The sequence below is a fragment of the Otolemur garnettii genome, unplaced genomic scaffold (genome assembly GCF_000181295.1).
Source record: "Otolemur garnettii isolate 467f Iridium unplaced genomic scaffold, OtoGar3 scaffold00026, whole genome shotgun sequence".
Classification (NCBI taxonomy): Eukaryota; Metazoa; Chordata; class Mammalia; order Primates; family Galagidae; genus Otolemur; species Otolemur garnettii.
This window is the reverse complement of record NW_003852421.1, coordinates 18539887-18562852: the sequence shown is the minus strand read 5'-3', so window position 1 is coordinate 18562852 and position 22966 is coordinate 18539887.

Genomic DNA, 22966 nt, shown 5'->3' with positions numbered 1-22966 from the left:
CCTTATTCTTTTCTGTTGTTTATCATATAAATAGGCATTAAGCACCCTGAAAACACACACACACACACACACACACACACACATTAGCACAGCCTTTGACATTTAATTAAGAGCTGGGCTTTAGACTCTTGGATTGTGTACAAATATCCAAAAAAGAAATAGAAATGGTTTAGGTATGAAGAAATATGGCACAATTTTCCTATCAAATTCTTCTTTTAAGCAAAACTATTTTCTGTACTGTTTCTTGTTATATGAATAGAATAATACTAGAAATTGATCATAGGATATTCCTTTGTTCTTAAGTAAAGTGATAAAATGTCTATGCTTATCATTTTAGTAATCACTATACATATTATTGCATTCTTCTGAAATCTGTATAGTTATTTTATATGTTTTATATCATTTTAGAAAAAAGTATTATTTTTCTAATAAATAATATTTTTTGAATAATGTTTTAAATTGTATTCAGTAACTCCACTTCTATTTCTTGAGATTTTCAAGCTCTAGTGTTTCTACTTGTTTCTGATATTTGTTGAAAATAATGATAAAAAGCTAATGTGGTAGGTTGGGGAATGAAGGAGTGCAAAAAGATGTATTTTTTTTTTATCAAGGTTAGTCCCCTGGGTTTATAACTGTGCCTCTCATTATAGTCTCTAGAGGAAGTGTTTATGGTTTGAATTCTAGAAAAAGTTGTCAGATGAAATCAGGGAATACCCAAGAAATAACACAATACCACAGACTTAATATGATGGATGGTATCACAGCTCATTTTTAGCAGATGTCGCAAAAAGAAAAATCAAGCTACTATTCCACATACTGAGCCCTTGTTCACTTAACAGAAGACCTTTATAAGTAAATCATAATTAATGGTAAGTATTCACCAGGTTAGGAGATGGGCATTTGGATAACTTTTGGACTTATAGAAGAAAAAGGCATATGATAAAAGTCAGAATTTCTAGAAAAGATACATATATATACCTTTATTCCCATGTGCTGTATTTGACTGCACTGTTTAATTTGGCATTGGTAAATGGATTCTAGTTAGAAAAAGTTTCCTTTTACAAATACAACCACACTTGTGGAACTAAAAAATTCTCAGATGCATCCAGTCTTTAAACTAGCTCTTCAATAACTGCCAAATGAAATTCCACTTCCAACTGTGTGCTCACTGGAAAAGAGAGTGTAGGTGCTACTTTTTAATGATGTATGCATGTAAAAGTAATTTGGAGAAAGTAAAGAAAAGCAGTTGTGTCTTAGTTTAGTTACAGAAGATCAGTAGGTTTTTTGCTGAATCTAACCTTTTGTTGAACCAGATTATTACTTTCTCTAAATTTATCAGTGTGTTGGCCCTCTCCAAGAAAGGGTAAAGCAGTTGCCTAACCTTGTAAAATTATCTATGAGATATGTTCATCAGCATACACGACATGCCACCCATGAAGTAGGTCCCTACTCTTGGGGATATAGACAAGAATAGTATATGCCATAATTTCTAATCTACAATGGTTGTGGAAGAGTAAGAAGTCGCATCTAGGGGCAGTGGTTTCTCCTTAACCAGCCATCTGTGGGATGTCTTACATCTGAAGAATCATCTCCTCCCAAGTTTGATGCTTCTTAACACAATGTCAGTCCCCTGCAGGTTATGTCCAACAGCTTGAATATATACCTCTCATTTTTTTAACTAAAAACTCAGAAATGCTGTCTCTATTAAACACACAGAATCACCCACACATACACTGATACACACACATGCATATACCTAGAAAGAACTTTATTTGGGTTTTCTTTGAAATACCAGTAGAATATATAGCAGTATTCTGTGCTAGACACTATTAATTAGGATGAATAAAGGAGAATTAAAGCACTTTAGACACTTTACGAATGATAAATAGAATTTAATTCTGAAAAATTCCTTAGAGTTGTCAAAAATACTAACTCAAATGCATTTATATTTTTAACTTTGTAATTATGAGTTTTCAGCAGGAGTCGGTGGAATTTTTTCTATGAAAGACCAGTAAGTGCTGTTGCAACAACTCAACATTGCCACTGTAGTTGGAAAACAGCTATAGACTATATAAATAAACAAATATGGTTATATTCTAATAAAACCTCATTTATTCAAACAAGTAGTAAGTCCTATTTGGCCAATGGGCCATAGTTAGTCAATCTCAGTCTTTAGCAGCGCTCACGTCATGTATTAACTGCAATTTCTTTCTCACTGAGATTCCTAGACATTATGCTCAAATGAACCATAAATTTATCTTTTTATGTGAAACATGGAAGTAAAATATTGTTTTCTTTCACTTTTGAAAAGACAAATGATCCACCTGCAAGACTGAGTAGACCATAAGGCCATAATCTTCTCTTTGGGGGGACCGTGAGGGCCTGTAGGAATTGGGAAGTGAATTCATCTGTCAACTTACAGCTAAAAAATTTAAAGCAAGAACATGGAGGTCTGGTTCCCCGAGATGCTCTATATAAAAAGACACTGCTGAGAGGCTTACTGTTCTGTACTACTGGGGACAGTCTTAAAAATAATGACCTACTTTCCCTCAGCAAAGCCAACTCTGAAAGAGGGTGATGTCTACAAATGAGGTCTCATAAAAGAATATAATTAAACACTGATGCTCCTTGGAGTGAAAGAGCTTTGAGATAATGACTACAATGGCACACACTGTACCAATGAGAACAAGATGTCACAATTATATATTTGCAGGTTGATTTAATCTGACAGGATTCTTAGCAACAGTGAACTTGGTCTGTCAGTGCATGACAACACAGCCTATGTGTTCCACAAATGAAGCTCTGTTTATCGTTTATAAGCTTACACGTGTCAATTAGCCAAGTTCTTAATCTAGCTGGATGTTCCTATCAGTGGAGCTCCAGTATATGTGTTGATTTTCTATAGCAAAGTGTTTAGAACCAATCCCCTTTATTTAAATAAAATGTTTTTAAATTTCTCTGCAGAAGTAAGGTTTTTTTTTTCATTATTTTATGTTTGAATAATATTCTCTCACTGCAAAGTTCTAATTACCTTAACTTCTTAAGGATCCCTAACAGATAAATTAGCAGCTGGTAGGTGTAGATTGACAAGAATGAATAACATCAAGTGTTGGCAAACTATAGCCCTGGGCCCGAATCTATCCCACCACCTGTTTTTGTCCTACCTACAAGCTAAGAATGGCTTTTACAACTTAAAATGGTTGAAAAACAATCAAAAGGAAATGATATTTTTTTACTCATGCAACTTACATGAAATTCAATTTCAGGGTCCACAAATAAAGTTAAATTGGAATGTAGACACACTCTTTTCTTCAAGGTCTGTCACTGCTTTTGGGCTGCAACAGCATGGTTGAAGAGATGTGACAGGGGTTGTGTGGCCAGTGAAACCTAAAATATTTATTCTCTTGCCCTTTGAAGAAAACACTTGCCAACTGCTGGATGGCATGGTCCTTCAAATTCCCTTTTCTACTGTTCATTTTTTTATTTCCTTCTCCAAACCCCACTTTCACCTTGACTTTGGCGTTTGAAAGGTATTTCAGGATAGTAGAGAGAGCTCGACCTCAGAGACCTAATTCTGTGTATGTCAATGCACCTTAATGTATTTTCATTTTCATCTTCATCTCATGAAATATAGAAGTCAGCCTAGATACTCATTAATCAAAATGCCCAACAGTTACCTAGTGCTTTAAAATTTATAAAGCACTGTCACATGCATTGTCTCACTTAATACTTTGCACTGGTCCAGATGGAAGACCTGAAGTTCAGATACACTAACTGACTTTCCAAAAATCAGGCAACTAGTCGGTGGTGGAGAGTAGATTCTAAATCTGACTCTGGGTCTTTTCTATTTCTGTTATTGTCCTGTCTCAGAAAGTTGGAGATATAAACAAAAATTCTGTGATCTGACAGCTGTTCTTCTCTTGAAATCACACACAAAACTCATGTGAAATAAATCTAAGGAGAACTTCTTCCTGCCTCACTATCACTCCAGCATAAAACCATAAGATCTGTAGTCTGGGCTTCCTTTCTTTCCACAGAGGAGGGATAGAACAGCAATGTGGTACATTTTCACAGCCACAGTAATTCATGCATCAAAGAAGAATAATTAAGAAGCAACACTCAAAACTGTAAGATGTAGGATGTAAAGTAACAGCCTCCCGGATTCCATCCTTTAACCCCTAAGACTACTTGCCAGTAGCAGTCAGAGTGAGTGTCTGCAAATCCAAGTCCTATCCTCAGGATTCCTGCAAGGCTGCTCTTTGTCTTGGACTCTCTCCAACTTACCTGCCATTTTCCTCTCATTCAACCCACTGTGGACCCACAATGGTCCTTTGCCTTCTTTGCCAAGAACTGCTCCTTTCTATACTTGCTCTTCCATAGACCTGGATCATCATCACGTGAGATCTCAGAGGACTGACCTTCCCACCATCAAAGCTCTACTGAAAGCTTGTCTTCAAAGACACTTTCCTTGGCCACCTTTCTCCATCTCTCTAACCTGGTACCCTGACTCATTTCTCTTTGTCATTATCCCTCTCTAAAATTATATCATTAATTTTTAGTACAGTTCTTTAGGATCTATCTTCCTCCAGCACCATGTAAGCTTCTTGGGCACAAAGACCTTGCCTGTCATTTCCACCAACACCTAGAGCACTGCCTGGCACATGGTTCACACTAAAATATATCCATGCTGAATGGAGGAATGAGTGAATGTGTGTGGCCTTCAAAATAAAATTCCCCCCTTTCCTGATGTAGCCTAGGTGGTGATAAGGCCAGGAAGATCACTCCAACCAAAAACGTAGTATACAGCCCTGTCAGTAGCCATTTGCCCAGAAACATATGAAATAACATAAACTGTGTACTTATGAATTCAGTCTGGAAAGAAAATCATTTCTAAATTGTAGGAGAGCAGGTTGTTTATGGCACTATGTACATTGTCGCCTGTAAATATATTTTTCTCACCATTTTCATTTGAGGCCTCAGCTTTTCAGCATTGTGGCCCTCATGATTCCAAGTCACCAGGGACTCATTAGGTGTCTTAAGTTTCTAAACTACCACATTTTTAAAGCTAGAGCATGCAAGCATCTGAGCAGAAAGCTGAGAAGACCCATTGACCCAGCGGGTACTATGGCTCAACCCCTTTCAAGGCGAAACATTTTAACTGACCTGAAATATTACTAATAGCCAGCTTTGAGTATATTAACTCTTCAGAGTCTTTGGTGGCAAGTGCAAGTATTTCCAACTATTTTTTTCTTGTGTGTGTGAAGATTAAAGTTGTATTTCAACATGCTTTAAGCGGCATCATTGTTAAATAGATTGAAGCCCCCGACAGTGGCTCTTAGTAGATCTCAGTCTGAATTGAGCACACTCATTTATAAAAATAACTTTTATTTTAAGAAAATATAACTTTATCAAATTCTACGACAGTGAAGAGGAGTGGTGTTTTTTAGTAACGCATGGCTTAGTTCTGAGGTGTACGTGAAGACGGAGTTGAATTATGCTGGAGACACGGTGATTTAATGAACCATGGAAAAGCACATTTACTTCAAGGGAATGAAATGTGCTCAGCATATTTCATCAGGAAACTTAGAAGGGATAAATTTGAAAATAATCCAAATCTACTACCCTAATGGGATCAGGTTAGAGAGGAGAGGTGTATGTTAAAAACAGTCAATTTCCAGTTGGTTGCTAAGGAAAGCTCCATGACTCATGATTTTATGTAATTTTCTGTTGGGATCCGTCTAAGGCATAACTGTGAATTTTGTCTTGAACATTTTTCTTACATTTTCTTTCTGTTCCACTGATTTTCCTTTTGGTCACCCTTATTCTCCCCCATCTAGACCCTCTAACCTTGGCAATGCCTTGTTTGTCCCTCTGTTCTCCATAATTATTCTTCCTTTATCTGTTGAATTTTCCCACCCCATGGTTGGTGGAATTTGGGCATTTTTGAAATTTTACACTGAAATCAGGTACTGATTTTTGTACACAGTAGTTGATTAATGTATTGGGGTATCATGTACAGAAAGACAGACTAGTCAGATACACGACCTTGCCTCTTATTGTTTATAATCCTTGCTAGTTATCCCAGAAAAAAGAATACAGTTTATATCAATGAGTAGATGGCTTACAACAAATAGCAGAATATTTGTTTTTTAAAAAATACATAAGGATCTAGAGTTTCAAAAGAAAGAAATGGTTCTTTAATGGAAAAATTAGAGCTTCTTGTACAGGTAGGTAGACAAAGCATTCTGGGGGAAGAGATTGTTTTCACAGACCTGACTGTACCATTAAATCACTAAATTAAAGTTACTGTAACTAGAGGTGGCAACTGGATAATGGCCTCCTACCCCTCCCCCAGAGAACTGAACGCAGGGGCTAAGGTATTTATGCACAAAGTAGAAGGCCTTTTTAAGTAGCAGGGATCCAATTTCATTGTCGTTATTACCATTGTGCCAAATGACTTGTAAAATAAAATAAACGAGATCTACAGCACCTAGCAGGCTAAGACAACCCCCAATTCATCATTCCCCTGCAAAACTGCACTCTGATGGTCTCAAAATGAGAGTCAGAGAGAGGATTAGTTCTGACCTTCCACTGATCAGAACAAAGTGTTATTCTGGATCTCACTTCACTGGGTTCTGACTAGCATAGCATTTTTTGTATTGTCTTATTTTTTTTTCTTCATAAATCAAAGTAAGAATCCAAAGAGCTAGAGGACCTGCTGTTTGCTGCAGCTTTATACAGAAAACCCCGTTTGTGTCCATTTGTGTGATTTGTGTCTCAAAAAATAGACAAATAGGAGGCTCTCGGTGGAGACCACTGATTCCGTTCCACCTCCAGAGAAACATGGAACGATGGGTGGTGGGCAGAGTTTAAGAAACTTGTCACTCGCTCATCACTGCAAACCTTCATATTCCATATTTACTTTCTGTGACTGGCACACCATGTCTGAAAAGTAGCAAGTAGCCATGAGGGAGAAGAAAAATGTATGGGATAGTTATTTTTAAGAAAACATACACAAAAATATTGAGAAACTCCAGGGATCAATCTTGACTTGGCTTCAGTGAAAACAGTTTTAATATGCTTGAAACAGTCTTTCCACCGTTATTTCGTTGTGTGAACTGGCAAAAAAAGCACCTAGTCTGTGCATGTGATCTGAAACCTATGTAATGTTATAATGTTTTCATGAGAATAGGCTGCAGTAATTATTTAAAGCCACTCAAATAAGTAAATCAAGTAAAACTTGGAAGTTACAATACTCAGGATTTTTATTACCCCCTTGGGCATGAAGCAGATCTGGTCTAAGGAGAATCTCATCTTACAAAATAGCCATGTGCTGATACCGTCAAGGGTGAACGCATTCTTCCCTACAGTCTCTGAATTTGGGCTGAATTATCTCTCCATCCAGTGTGATGTAGTTGGAAGAGCTTTGAGAGAAAAGCTGGCCATGAACTAGCCCATCATTTACAACTGGATGACTTAGGCAACTTACCTAAAATCACTGAGCCTCAGCTTGCCCATACACAATAATAATACTGTTAGATATTTGGTGGTTTTATTCTCATTTGAGGGATTGTTTATTCTATGCCAGGCAATTTGCTAAGAATTTCACTTACATTGTGACAGCTAATATTCGTCATAACACCAAGTGTTAGCTACTGTTTATGTTTTAGGAAACTGTCCTTTAGGGAGAATTAATCACCTCACTTAATTTAAGCTAATAAGTAGCAAAGTCAAATTTCACATGTCAAAATGACTCCAAAGCCTGTGCCCCGGCCCTGTTGTTGTAGGCACTCCCTGTGAGGTAACAGCAGTCCCTGCTCGGTAAAGAGTCATAAGACCCAAGCCAAGGTCTCTGGTAAAATAGGACACAGTAGAGAAGCTAGCCAAAACCAAGTAGAACCAAGATAGCCACAGGAAAGACCTCAGGTGCCCTCACTGATCCTTATGCTAGCTATAATTAGCATATTAAAAGGAACTCCCATAGGGCCATGACAGTTTACAAATGCCAGGTCAACTCCCAGAAGGTACCTTGTAGCTAAAGGAGGGACCCTTGTTCCTGGGAACTCCTTTCCCAAGATTCTTAGGAATAATACTTAACATAAAGTTAAACAGAAGGTATATTACAAACCCGAGGAAAGTTACACAGTGGTGCTGTGTTGCTCTGGGAGACAGGCCCCTGCTCTGCCACTGGAGCAATCTCTTCCTTTGTTGCTTTGGTAAACTTGCTTTTGCTTTACTCTATCTGCTGGCTCTATTCTTTCCTGTGTCAAACTGAGAATGTTCTAGAATTCTTTCCTGTGTCAAGCTGAGAATGCATTTGGCCTTCAGGCCAGATCTCAGTTTGCGGGTCCACTTTCCTATATCACCTGGATGGCCCCAGCCACGGGGTAGTGTTTTTTGTGCTGACCTGCTGTGAACCCTGCCCTGAGCAGCAGCCACATGAAGCTACTCTGAGCCTTCGTTCCAGTGCAACTTCATTCCCTTCCCAGTCCTTGTTGATGCCATGATTCTTTTATAAAATGTAAAACCTAGATTCTGATTATTTCTTGCCTGGCTTTCTGGACTCAGGCTGATGCTAAGCCGTGTCTTAATCTCTTCTGAGTTCTGGATCGCTGCTCCTTGATGTTTAACTCCATGGGACTCTAGACTTCTTGTCCGTCTAAATCCCATGGGCTGGGGGCACTCTATCTCCATTTGACTAAGCTGAGTACCCTGGACTTCAAAGCTTGTTCAGGCCAGAATTTATTTTACCTCCCTTACTTCAACTACGTTTTTCCATTTTTGCCCTTTTTACTGTAACGATTCTCTCCTTCCCCTGCCTTCCTAACATGTCTATGTAGGTATATACATATAAAATCATCCCACTTGTTTAGAGAACTCTTACTCCATCCTCCTCAGTCCCACAGCTTCCAAAAAACTGACAGTCATACCGGCCTGCCATGCCCTGCTAATACGCAATCCCAGAGCTTATGGTGCCCTACAAAATACCCTTAGGTTCACAAATGAATTATTTTCTTTTCATTCAGGAAGTCCTGGTGCCTGCAAACACAATGTAGATGTAACATCCCTTATGGGGCCTATGGAAAGGGAAAAGAAAACAGACCAAAAAATAACCACTTTTTTCTTCCCTTTTAAAATCATGAACATCTTGAAACGATACAAAGATTTTTTTTTTCTTTGACTTACTGGTTAGATTGTATTTAGAAGACATTCTGCTACAAAGAAAAATTGCTATCATCAAAATGAAACATAAAAGCAGAAAAAAACAAGGCCTTTTACTCTTGTGAAGGTCAAATTGTTCCTTGGAACCATAGACCTAAGTGTTTTTCAAAACCATAGATTTCAGGGTTAGGTCAGTTTTTTTCTCAGTACCAAATATTTCACTTAAAATGTGAAGACAGATCAATAACCCAGTGTTTTTTTATTAATTTCATATAAGAACTCAAGTATAAAGTATTACATTTTTTCACAAAAAGCAGGGAGAAGGCTTCACAGGGTTCACAGTTTCCCTAAATACATATGTACTTTAAAAAATCAGCTGATGAAAAATTCTGTTCAGTGTTTTTCTTTGTTGTTGTTTTGTTTTGTTTTTGAGACAGGGTCTCAAGCTGTCGCCCAGGGTAGAGTGCCATGGCGTCACGTCTAACCCGTGGGCTCAAGCTATCCTCTTGCCTCAGTTTTTCTACTTTTAATAGAGATAGGGTCTCGCTCTTGCTCAAACTGATCTCAAACTCATGAGTTCAAGCAATCCACCTGCCTCGGCTTCCAGAGTGTTGGGATTATAGGTTTAAGCCACCACTCCCAGCCATAAAATTCTGTGAAGCCTTAGTTATGCTCAGCCTCTTTTGTGCAAGACCCCATCCTGCCTGACCCTGTGGGAATGATGGGTTGACAGCCTGCACCTCAGCCTAGAGAGCAGTATACAGGGACCACTGAGGTCACAGAGGTCTCGGATGGGAGAGGGGTTGGCCTCTGTGCTTATAATCACAGTTTGGGAAATACAAAAATATTCATTTCGTAGTTTTTTTAATCAAAATAAATAGCCTAAAACCAGTTATCAATCCAAAGGAATATACATCAAGAAAAGAACCATAACTCAAAGCCAAAATAAGGAAGTTTGATGCCTCAAACTGCCACTGAAGAACAGCACACCTAGAATTCCATGAGCAAAAACTGGGGCTTGTGTGGCTGGTGGACTTTGGGCCTTTTTATGTTGAAGCTAATTGAAGAGGGCTACGGAAAACAAACCCAGGCCCCAGGGCTAAGCACCGCAGAAATAGATAAATGCACTATAGTCCATCCGGATGGACAGAAAGGGCTAAACCCCTCACTTGGCTAGCAAATGCCTACTTGATCGGGGCAATTTTTGTGCCCTGGTGAGCCAGAACATGGCCTTCAGATCCTTCTCAACATGGCACCTCAGGGATTGACGGTCTGTCACGGGAGGTGACATGTCAGGGGTAAGTGACTCACCACTTCTACTTAAGAAGCTTATATGTTAAGAGGAGCTGCACAATACTGGTAAATCACTACAACCCACTGCAGCATGTGGTGAATTGTTTGAACGTAGCATAAAAATAAAACATGTTCAGAGAACGATGATTTCTGACCAGACTGACAGCAGAAAGAGTCACGGCGGGGAGGGGGGTGACCTCTGAGCAAGTAAGCATCTTCATGACCTAAGAGTGGAGAAGAGATGACGGGGAAGAGCTGTTTTGCACTATGAATAGGACATTATAATTATTTGGGCTTGGATTTTAGAAGTCTGCTAGTTTTACTGTTAGGTTTTAAACCAAGACAGAAAAAAAACCTTCCAGTAAATGATGAGGATAATTAAAGCATGCGTGTGTCCATAAGAATGATATATAGTCTGCAAATAGAGCACTGAAGGATGAGCTCCAAAATTTGCTAATTCTCTATTTCTAAACGTGGGCACTGTTATTTATGAGAATACTAATTCTTTTTTATGGTGGTTACATAATCAAGTGTTTCTGTGATTTAAAAAAAATGATTAAAGTATTGGTCTCATAAAAACAAAATAAATCACATCAATAATTAAATTTATAGCAGATGCTTTATTTGTGGGGCATTTGTGTGCAGTTTATAACTGAACTGTCAGACTTTCATTTCACATGGGCATGAGCATCCTGCTCATTTATATAAAACATTTGTGTTTGAAGTTAAGAAAAAGGTAAGAGCCGTGAAAGCCTCAATTCTGAGTGTGGAGATGAGCAAACCTACATGTGGGGATTGTCCTTCAAAGGAGGCTTCATATACAATGGAAAACATTTTCTAATGACCAGAGAAAGGTAAATTCCAAGAACTCTGGTACTTCCTCAGTGTCCACGCTTGCTTTTTAAAAAGTCCAGTTAAAAAACTTTTTAGAAGCAAACTGAGACGGAATCCTAGTACAACCATGCAGTGTGTTGTTGTTGTTGTTTTCATTTGTTGAATTTGTTTGTTGTTTTGTCCATGGGAAAACTATTCAGTTTGGTGAAAGATCAAAACCTTTCATGTAGAGCAAAAGAGGGTTTCGAATTCTAATACATTTATGGTTTAAATCACATACTGTCATGGTATAATGAATTGTTTAGTAGGATTATTTGTTTCTGTATTTGTTAGATCAGTGTAGGTGTGAGGGGAAACCTGCCCTTTCCCCCAAAAGTTTGCTGAAAGATCAACTCACAATTAAGGCAGATTAATAAGAGAAAGGTTTATTTACCATGCCCATGTGGGGAATCACAGCGTGGTTATCCAACATCTCAGTGGGATCCAGATACTATTACACATGCCTTTCAGTGAGGTGGAGGACCTGGGAATAGTACAGGAATTCTATTTAGAAGGGACAGTGGTGCTGGGGAGGATCAGTGGACGGGGGAAACAGATTGACTTGTACATTAACCTGAGAGTTTAAATGATTTGGGTCAGGTCTGCTTCCATTCTTGATTGTCTTTCCTGCAACATACTGAGATAGGAGGAGTAGAGGGGAAGTCAATGGTCTCTTTTGATGTTCTGATCAGGTCAGTCTCATTGATACACACAGAGGAAAGCCCCTTCCAAGGACCAGTAAATCTCTAGGGACCTTAATTCAAAATATTCTTTGTACTCAGAATCATATTTTGGGGTGAAATTTCCTGAGTTCCTTCATAACAAACTGCCTGATGGCATGAAACAACATGAATTTATTTTCTCACAGTTCTTGAGCCCAGAAATTCTGAATCAGGTTGTTGGCAGGGTTGGTTTCCTTTGGAGGTTCTGAGGGAAAGTCCATTTCTTGCCTCTTCCAGTTTCTGGTGACTCCAGGAGTTAATTCCTCATTTAGTGGCAGCATCACCCCAATCTCTTCTTTCTTCACATGGCTTCTCCTCTGTGTCCCTTCCTCTCTTCTCCTCCAACAACACTTGTCATTAAATTTGGGGCCTACCCTAATTCAGGGTGCTCATGTCTAGATATTTGTATCTGAAAAAGCTCTGCAGAGACTATTTTTCCAAGTAGAAAGGCTCATAGGTTGTGGGTAGCTTATCTTTTGGGGGGCCCCATCAGTCAATCCATTAAAGACACATTCAATTATTCTTTCTGTTATTCACATTGTAGATATAGCTTCTTCCCCCAGTTAATAATGATATTACATTAAATAAGAAATAATCTGTGGCTCAGCATAATGAATTTTGTCCTCTTCTGCTTTTATTTGGTTTTGTTAATTGGTCTAAATTCCATTCATCTTCCACCTGCTTATAAGACATTGCTCCAATTCAACAGAGTTTAATCTCATCTCCTTCTGAAAATTCCTCAAATATTACCTTCTAGCTGAAAGAATATAAGAAATATCCATCCTGTTATTTACTTTCAATTTATTAATTAATTTTAGTTTTTGCCATCTGTTCTTCCTGAATAAAAACAGCCATCTACTGAGTTGTTAATATGTTATGAAAATATTTTCTTACTAGAGTTAATGTGGTATTATTATAATAAAAATGTATATTCTTTAGCCAGAGATGGTTCTGACTATGGTTCATACTTACAGCTTTTGTACTTTTCAATCTATTTGATTTAAACAAGTCACTCAATCTTTTTTAGTCCGTTTTCTAATCTGTAAAATGAGAATGCTAATACCTCCTATGCCTGTTTCTAACAAAGACTGGATATAACAAAGGTAAATCATTCAGGGGTATCTAACTGGAAGCCCTCCAAAATGTGAGGACTTTTTTGCTTCTCTGTAGTGGCAGATATCACATAAATTATGCACGGCCTTTTTTTTTTTTTTTTTTTTAATTTTCTCATCATCTTTTGTTAGGGTTTGTGTAGTTAATGTGTGGCCCAAGACAATATTTTTCTTCCAACGTGGCACAGAGAAGCCAAAAGGTTGGACACCCCTAGAGCCTAGCTATGTGCTAGAGCCTAGCTTTGTTAATGTAACAACTTATTACACTTATTACAGACTTTGTATACAAAGCAAAAGTATCAAATACAATTTTACTTGTTAGTGCACTTACTTAATTCACTTAAGTACAGAACTGAACAGTGTCTGATGTAAAGTCAGGGTTGGAGGTGTGGTGTCACCTGAGACTTAAGTTCCCAAGTTGTGCCCTAACAATTTCCTTAGAGGGTCTGCTTCCTGACCCACGTGAACTTGTCAGACGGGTCTCCACATCCTCCCCTGCCTACTTACAGTCTTGCTCATGCTGTTAGACTCTTTGGAAAGTTCCCCTTTCTTCTCTGCTATCCTGACCTGCTCACTGTTTATGGTCCAAGAGAAGTCACTTATCAATGTAATTCATTCTCACTTACCTCCTCCCAAACAATTGGAGGCATTGCCCCTCCGCAACCAATTCTAAGTACGAGGTCTCTTCTCGTACTTAGCCTCAAACGTATGTTCTAATTTGAAATTTTAAAGTGCTCATAGTCTGCGCTCAGTTTGGTCTTTGCTGTATACTGCCTTGCATTGTTAAATGATGTAAGTCAGGTACCATAAATCATCAGATATTAAGTGTCATGCAGCCAGAGATTTTAATTAAGTGTATTAGTGTTTGGGGGTTGCATTCTGAATTCAACGACATTGTTCTTGCAGGTTTAAGGCTTAACTTCAGAATGTTTGTTTGTTTGTGTTAATAAAATTAGCTCCAATCTCACATCATCCAGACTAGTGGGAAATCCAATTCTCCTAATTATTGGGGCTTCCTGTCTCCCAGTCATTCAGAGATCGTAAATGAAGACAAACATTTGGGTCCTTCTATCCTTGGCCCATCTTAGTTACCACTAGAATGCCATAATCCAAGTGTGTATCACCTGTGAAATCTCCAAACATCCATGACAACTGAGCTAGGAGGCTTTTCCATGACTGAGGGATCCAGCATGTCGAGTTCAGTTTAACTATTTTCTTAGAATCCAGTCACTGCTTTATGTTACGAGAAAGCAGTCCTGGAATCTCAAATCCTTGTGGGTCTAACAAACACCGTCCTTTCCTTTAACTTGGCAAAGACTTTGTCTATTCCCAGACTTTTTAATCTACCTCTCTCTTCCCTGCATGTTCAGTAAAATCTCTTCATTAAGTTTAGATTTACAAATGGCAATAAAAGAAGCTATCTTCAATGATCTTCTGCTTTCAACCCTACAGCTCTACCTTAGATAGAACACAATCATTAACTTGACTGAAACTAGGGAAAAATGCCATGAGAGGCATACCATTTAATGGTTAAGTAAATTTTTCTTTCTAACTGTAAGCATCTAAAAATCTAAAAATACAGGTAATCTGGATATGTCTCAAAGAGTCATGAAGCGCACCTCTCACTGGGGACTTCCTGAGGAACCTACTGAAAAATAAATTATTTCAAGGGAAGAGAGATTCTGACAGAAGAATTGGTTGTGATGGGGCAATGCCTCCAATTGTTTGGGAGGAGGTAAGTGGGAAAGAATTACATTGATAACATTTGTCACTCAGATGTTTCCTCTGTCTCAGGCCTATGATCTACAGTGAGAAGGGACTGAAAGAGAACTTCTTTAAAAACTTCACAAGATGCTGAGAGCAGGTAGGACTTCTGCCTGAGGGTCCATTTAACGTAGTTGAGGGAGAACACAAGTTAGAATATTGAAGGCTCTGAACATGACTTTGGCTCATTGATATTTTGGCACAATGATAGGAAAACACATCTTGGTTTTGGCAAAACATTCGCGAAGCACACCGTGGCAACATCTCCTGCAGCCAAGAGAAGGCTGGTAATTCCTGTGCACTCTGTTGTAATGGGAGTAGGTTCCAATGACTGACAGGTAACTCCTTGAGTAATAAGGAGCCCACATGCTTCCTCACTGACCACTTTTCATTATCGGAACCCATGGCAAGTCACATTCACAGAGCCTGGAAAACATGAAGTGATCTGAGGAGCAGAACTATTTCAAATGAATCAGAAAGGAGGAAAATGATATTTCCTACATTTTGGAGGGCTACTTTGTTAAAGTACAGGGATTATTTCTCTGAACTTTCCAAAGTGTATGTGTGTATGGGAGTGGGGGAGGCAAAAACTTAGAGAGGGGCCAGAATTCCAAACACATTTGCTGTCTCTGGGATGCAGCCAGTGAAATAGTCTAACAGTGAACTTTGCCCTTGAGTGCCTGGAGTCAATGCCATGAGAACATGGCATTATATTATGTTTATACCTCTCTTTATACTAACATTCACTCAGAGGCCAAGAAATACTTGATATGATAAATCATACAACTTCCTTCAATTATTTGACTAATTGTTAGAAAAGTTGGCTGCTAAACACTTGAGTAACCCTCCTTTTCCGGGAGTACATCAAGCAGTTATTCAGGACCAAGCATAAAGCATTATTATTAATAACAGGGTATGTTTACAATACCTTCAGCTATAATATACAAAATTGACCCTGTAGTATTCTCTGAATATCTAGCATCTCCTGAAATGTACCTTATCAAATTCTAGGTCATTCAATCAGGATACTCACCCAGAGATGAACTACTAGTTTAAATAAAACTGGCAGCCTCTGTAGATAATGTCTTCATTTTAAATATCCATAGCACATATTACCTACAACAGACTGTGCTTAGTCCTATAAAATATGTATTTTAATTGCTTTTACTTAGCATACCTCAAATTAATTTATCTTACTACATGGCTTTCAAGAGATATCTACTAACAACTCTCAGCAAATATAGGGAAAACTTCATGGAACAGGCCATTTCCAAGCTGGGTAGCTATGGGAAATACTAATAGCTAAGATTTAAGTAAACAGGTGTCTTCCAAGAAAGAGAAAACTACTGAATCAAGAGAAGGTACACATTAAATAGTCACTGCCAAGGAAAATTGTTCCAGATCATTGCATGTGGAGCTTTGGGCTCTGTGGACTTTTTTTGACCTTAAAAACTACAAGGCAAGCATCTTTTTTTTTTTTTTTTTTTTTTTGCAGTTTTTGGCCGGGGCTGGGTTTGAATCCACCACCTCCGGCATATGGGGCCGGCACTCTACTCTTTTGAGCCACAGGCACCACCTGAGGCAAGCATTAGTATGTTTAAAAGTTGTGCAATATACTCTCTTCATGCTATTTTTATTTCCTCTATTTACATTAGTAATGGAACAAGATTATAGGCTGGTTGAGGCTTTGATACATAGTAGTACACTCTCTGTCTATAAAGGTCAAAATTAACTTTGCTAACTTGGTTACCTGCCGTAACAGGTAACACTAGGGTACTAATGCTAATGAAATAAGAAACTGAACATTATAAAGACCCCTAGGAATAGAGAATACAAATATGAAATAAAAACACAGAGATAGCAATCTTATGGGTTTAACTTTGGGTTTCAAAGATGCATTTCAGAAATGATACCTTTCTTTCTTTTATAAATATAAAATATACAGATTCTGAAAAAGAGCCAACCTCTCCTTTGGTAATAGTATGAGTTCTTTGCCCTTGACCAACCTAATATAATTTCTAGCACATGGTAGGCACTCATCAAAAATTCGTTGACTAAATTCAAACACACACACGTACAAAGATACTCATTTGAGTTAAACAGACAGGTTTATGTAAAGTGAATCACAATATAATCCAATCATTGCCTTCGTTAATTTCACAAATAGAGACAACTAAAATTCGAACAGGTCATTTCATCCTTGAATGTTTTAGCATTCAATACATGTGTGGCCCTAGAAAAGACCACGTGGGGCAACTATTCTTTCTTTACCCTTGCTTTTTGAGTCCTACCCATAAATAGATCCTAAATAATCCCACACACCAAACATGCTACCATTTTCTGTTGCCAATGACAAACCTCAGAGCCAACTCAAGTCCACTCTCTGCTGTCTCTCATGCCATACCCAAGGAGAATTTCCATATCAGTCCCTGTAACTAATTTTGTTACTACTTAAGAAGGGGCCCAAATCCCAAGAAGCCCCAGAGCAAGGAGGAGTACCCTCTGCAATGCACTTATAAATGCAGTGGCACTGCCCAGCACAGAAATCCAAGTAATAGAACCAGTGGGAGCTGCATCAGGAAAAGATTTGGCATCCTAACGCATTTTACAGATGAGGAATGTAAGGCCTACCCAGATGAAGTAACGTGACTAAGGTCAACCCCAATCACAGCGGACCAGCAAAGTCTTGGGGAAACTGTGGAGCTGATTCTAAGTGATCAGCATGACTGATTATCTTATTTTTAAATTAACACATAAATGAAAAGATGGAAAAGCAGGGGTCAGACTAAAAAAATAAAGACACGATGTGGAATTCACTGATTGAACCATCTAACCTTTTTTTGTGTGGTACAGACCATGCTCAAAGTCACCATAATACTATAGTATAGACATGTTATGTGTACCTAGACCTCACAGATGGACTTCAAAGCATTTTTGTTACAGCTAGCAAACATGCAAATAATCAGATATATTGAGTTAGCTAACTAATTTGCTAATGGAATATTTGCTCAAAGGCTAGAACTACACAGAAAAAACCCTGCAATTAACCTCTGAAAACAAAAAGAATTGTTGCCTAGAAGGTTTTCAGAGCTTAATTATTGATAGAAGCTTAGGGGTAAATCTAAACCATGACCTTAAACATTCTTTATCTTTATACTTCACATCTTATTTGGGAAGTAAGACAATTCTAGCTCCTGAGATATCCTCATATAAAATGTAAAGAAGCAACTTCTTATAGCTCAGGGAGTTGATCAGAACAAACTTTGTTTTTGAAAATTCAATGTTATTGCTTCATCAATTTAAGATACAGATTTTTCTAGTTTTATTCCATCGATATGAGAAATAATAAAAAATACTTTTACATGGTGGTAAATTTAACATGAAAAATTTCCATATTGAACCATTATTAAAGCCTCACGAAGTCTAAACAAGGGAAAGAATGAACAAATCCAGAAGTGGTATGGCAAAGAAGAAATTACAACAATCTACTTGGCAAACCCCATGCAGTTTAGCTTGGGATGAACGATCACCCACATCTCTGAGCCCTTACAATGATACGCTGCTATTACACATTTTGTGTATAGGCTTTCCAAGAAGCAAAGGATAGAAAGCCAACATTTATTGACCGTTTACTATGTGCACATAGGGGGCACTTAATACATATTTTTGACTGAATGAAGGTCAGGCACAGTGCCAGACAATTTATGCTTTGTCTAGGTTGGGACTCTCCAGACATAGATAATCAGCTCAATATCGTTTGGTGGGATGAATCCAAGATTGAAACTTAGGCCTACCTTTTTGTAAACCCTAAAAATAGTTTTACCTCAAAAATTCCATAAACACTAATTATGAATCTAAATATCTTAAATTATGCAGCATCTTCACAACATAATCTTTTTCTCTCTATGCCCACCATGATCAGAATAGGGAACTACTGACGAAAATGTTAGAGTCAGCTATTTTCTAATGGTAGGGTATAGTGAATAATGTGAAGACTATCTCCTTCAAGATCTCTTTCTACTCTCTATAATTCTTTGTTTTGAATGCTGTCTAAATTTCTATTAATAAAAGACTAATTTATGTTACTAAATTTTCTCTTTCAACATGCAAATATCCTTGGGAAAATTAAATAGATTGCCATAAGTTTGTAACATGAACTGATTTAATCAAATTGCTTCCACCCAACTGAGATATGTCTCACTGAAATAGATAGGTTAATTCAGAAGCTTATGCCCTTCATGGGATGGTGGAAAGGGGCATCTCAGGTGAGATTAGGCTTGTTAGGTACCATGAGAAGCTTTGTGCATCCAAAAAGCAGCAAGAGTGCAGGGGAGATAGTCATAATTCGGAGAGGAAGTTCAGAAAGGGAGGTTGGCGTGTAGAAACCTGTGATTCACCTGCCTAGTTTACCTATGTCCAGATTTGGTGTCCAACTACTTAAAGCAACATACGTCACTCCCCAACAACTCCCGTCTAGGCCTGTAACAGCCTAATGTATTTATTGACTCATTATCATGCAAAAGCAAAAACTATCCTTATGTATGGTACACACTTAACTACCAATGAAATAATAAATTTACACAAAGGATTAAAATAAGTGTAGGTGAGCAAAAACGTGTATTTTGGGGCAGGCAAAGACAAGGAAAGCACATACTTGTCTTCAAAGAGTTTGCAATTTGCATTGTGCAGATGTGTATAATGAGCATTGGCTAAAGCAAAGCTCTGAATATCAGGGCCCAATGCATTACTTCCCTAGGGCTGCTATAACAAAGTACTAGGAACTGGTGGCTTAAAATAACAAACATTTATTTGTTTTTAGTTCTGGAGGCTATGTGCAAACTCAAGGTGGTAGTCATACTCCCTCTGAGGTTCTGAGTTGAATCTTTCTTTGCTCCTTCCTAGATTCTGGCATTTATAGTTAGTTCTTGGGGTTCTTCAGCTTTCAGCTGCTTCACTTCAACCTCTGCCTCTGCTGTCACATGGCTCTCTTCCTTTGTGTCTCAATCTTCTTATTTTCCTCTCTTATAAGAACATCAGTCAAACTGGAAGAGGGTCCACCCTAACAACCTTAGCTTAATTACCTCTGCAAAGACCTTATTTCCAAGTAAGTTCACATGCACAGAGTTTTAGCTTATCTGTTAGAGGAACACAATTTAGCCAACTTATTTCTAACTAGCAGCTACTTTATTCCTAGATGTTGAGGAATTGCGTGACCATTCATAGTGAGATCTCTTGAAACTCAGCCAGTTAGTCTGCTATCCCAAGTTGGTGCCCGTCACTTTCTCCTAAGTGCCCGATGATCTAACAAAAATCAGATGCTTACACTAAGAGCTGAGGTTTCCTAAATGGGGCTGAGATTCTAACTAAATTTTCAAAAGGAAAAGTATTGATACAAAATTTTAATTAAATTACTTTGTAACACTGACAGATGCAAAAAGTAAAATTCCAAAACAAGGAAGAACACTATATATAATAATTTACTAAATGTTATTTCTTTTATTTCTTATAATATTTAATATGCTTGCTTCTTCAAATCCTATCATTCTGAACTTCATTTTGTTTTTGATCTTGTTTGTTTTGTTTTGAGGCAGTCTCACTCTGGCACCCTGGGTAGAGTGCCATTGAGTCATCAAAGCTCACAGCAACCTCAGACTCTTGGCTCAAGTGATCCTCATGCTTCAGCCTCTCTACAGTCACCGGCCACAATGTGCCCAGCTAGTTTTTCTATTTTTAGTAGAGACTAGGGTCTCACTCTCACTCAGCCTGGTGTCAAACTCCTGCGCTTAAGCCTCCCAGAGTGTTAAGATTATAGGCCCAGCCTTGTTCTCTGTTCTTCATATTTTACCAGTTGTATAGAGAGGCATGATCTTTCTGTCGTCTAGATAAAGAAGGTATCCTTTATCAGTGAGTAAAAGGTCTTGGACTAACGTTGTTTTAGTCCCTTCAATGATGTTTTTATTCCTTTGTCTAATTTTGTTCTGATTTGTTTGCATGCTGCTGTACCCAAGCTGCTATTTACCTCTCACCCAGTGACTATGTGTTTTTTCAAATTCACATCTTTCAACTGACCAAGCTTCTTTTTTTCCTTTCTAAGGGACATGAGGCAAAATTTCAAAACTCATTCCATAAACATTTACAAAGTAAAGATCATGCACACCCCTCTTTTGCATTTTCTATTTTCCACGTTAGAAATCTGATGATAAAACATTGTATTTCTATTAAAATAGGATGGATTGGAATTAAACTAAACCTGCAGGCATATAGTCTTGTGACTTCTGCATTGGTGATAATTTATCAAATTCCATTCTTTCAGTACTGAACTGAGCTAGCTTTTAAAAAGTAGGCATTTTATTCCAATTATTTTTTAACAAGATGTTATTGGTTGATATAGTTTCAACTCTAATAGTAGTATTAATATAATTTTTCAAAATAACTTACCTGTGTAATAGTAACATAGTTCTCATTCGGGAAAATTATAATCTGGATAGATCCAAATAGCCTTTTTGTCATTATTCCAGAGGAAGGCACAGCACTGACAGCCTGGGTCCTTGCGATTTACTGGAATTTAAGAAGACTTCATCAGGACCTCAGAGTAACTTTTTAATCTTCTTTAAAACTCATGTCAGAATTTACATCTCTGAGCCTTAGTTTTGTTTTGTTTTATTTTATATTTATCATTTATTTATTTATTTTGAGACAGAGTCTTACTTTGTCACCCTCTGTAGAGTACTGTAGCATCACAGCTCACAGCAACCTCAGATTCTTGGGCTTAAGTGATTCTCTTGCCTCAGCCTCCCAAGTATCTGGGATTACAGGCACCCAGCCATAATGCCCAGTTATTTTTTGTTGCAGTTGTCATTGTTGCTTAGCTGGCTCTAGCTGAACCCACCAGCCTTGATGTATGTGGCTGGTGCTGTAACCACTGTGCTATAGGTGCTGAGCCATTGTTTTATTTTAATTTTTGAGCTGTGGCTGATTATGATTTGTGTGGTTTCTTGTTTCTAAGTATTTCTTAGTAAAACTACTGTTTAGGTAAAGTACATACCCTTGCTTTGAGTAACGGAGTCTTCAGTCTAACCTGCCTGAACAATTCAAATTGAGGAGTAGGAGAGGTACCAGAGTGCCAACTTCCAGTGAAAAAGCTCCTCCAAAAGCCATCAATTAAATTTGGCTCACAAAAACTGTATCTTTAGAGTGGTGAGGGTTGGATTGTGTCTTTTCCAAATTTGTGTCTTGAGAATCTAATCCCAATAGTGGCCTTCTTTGGATACAGGGTCATTGCAAATAGTTAAGTTAGGGTGAGGTCATACTAGGGTACAATGGGTCCCTCATCCAATATGACTGCTGTGCCTACAAGAGATGGAAATCTAGACACAGGCATTCACACAGGGAGAATGCCATGGGACGGTGAAGGCGGAGACCTGGCTGATGTGCCTGCAGGCCAGGGATGTCAAGGATTGCCAGTCAGTCACCACAAGCTGAGGGAGGAGTCCATCACCAGGAATCAGAAGGAACCCTGCCAACGCTTCATGTCAGACGTTTAGTTTCTAAAACAGTGTGACAATAAATTTCTGTTGTTTAAGCTACGGAATTTGTGGTATTTTGTTATGGCAGCCATAGCAGACTGATACATGCCCCATATAAGCACAGCTACTATGATTATCTGCTTACCACTTATACACACAGACACACACATATAGTATGTGGTATATACACTTTAGTATAGAATGTAGAATATAGAATACAGAATATATCATATAATGCAGAATAAACTATATGAACAAACAGATAATATAAATATCTAATATACATAAAGAAATACATAATAGTTTCATGTATCTTTAAAAGTTGCTTAACAAAACAGCTTAATTTTGCTCTGTGAATTTACAAAAGTGTGGTTAAATTCCTCTCTTTAGATTAGGAAAAAAAAAAATCAAAACCAGTTAAGCACCATGAAATCACATCTAGAAAATATCCAAAGCAACCACAAACCTAAACCCCAGGGCTTCGCTAGATTTCTTGCTGCCTGAGCGTGCATAG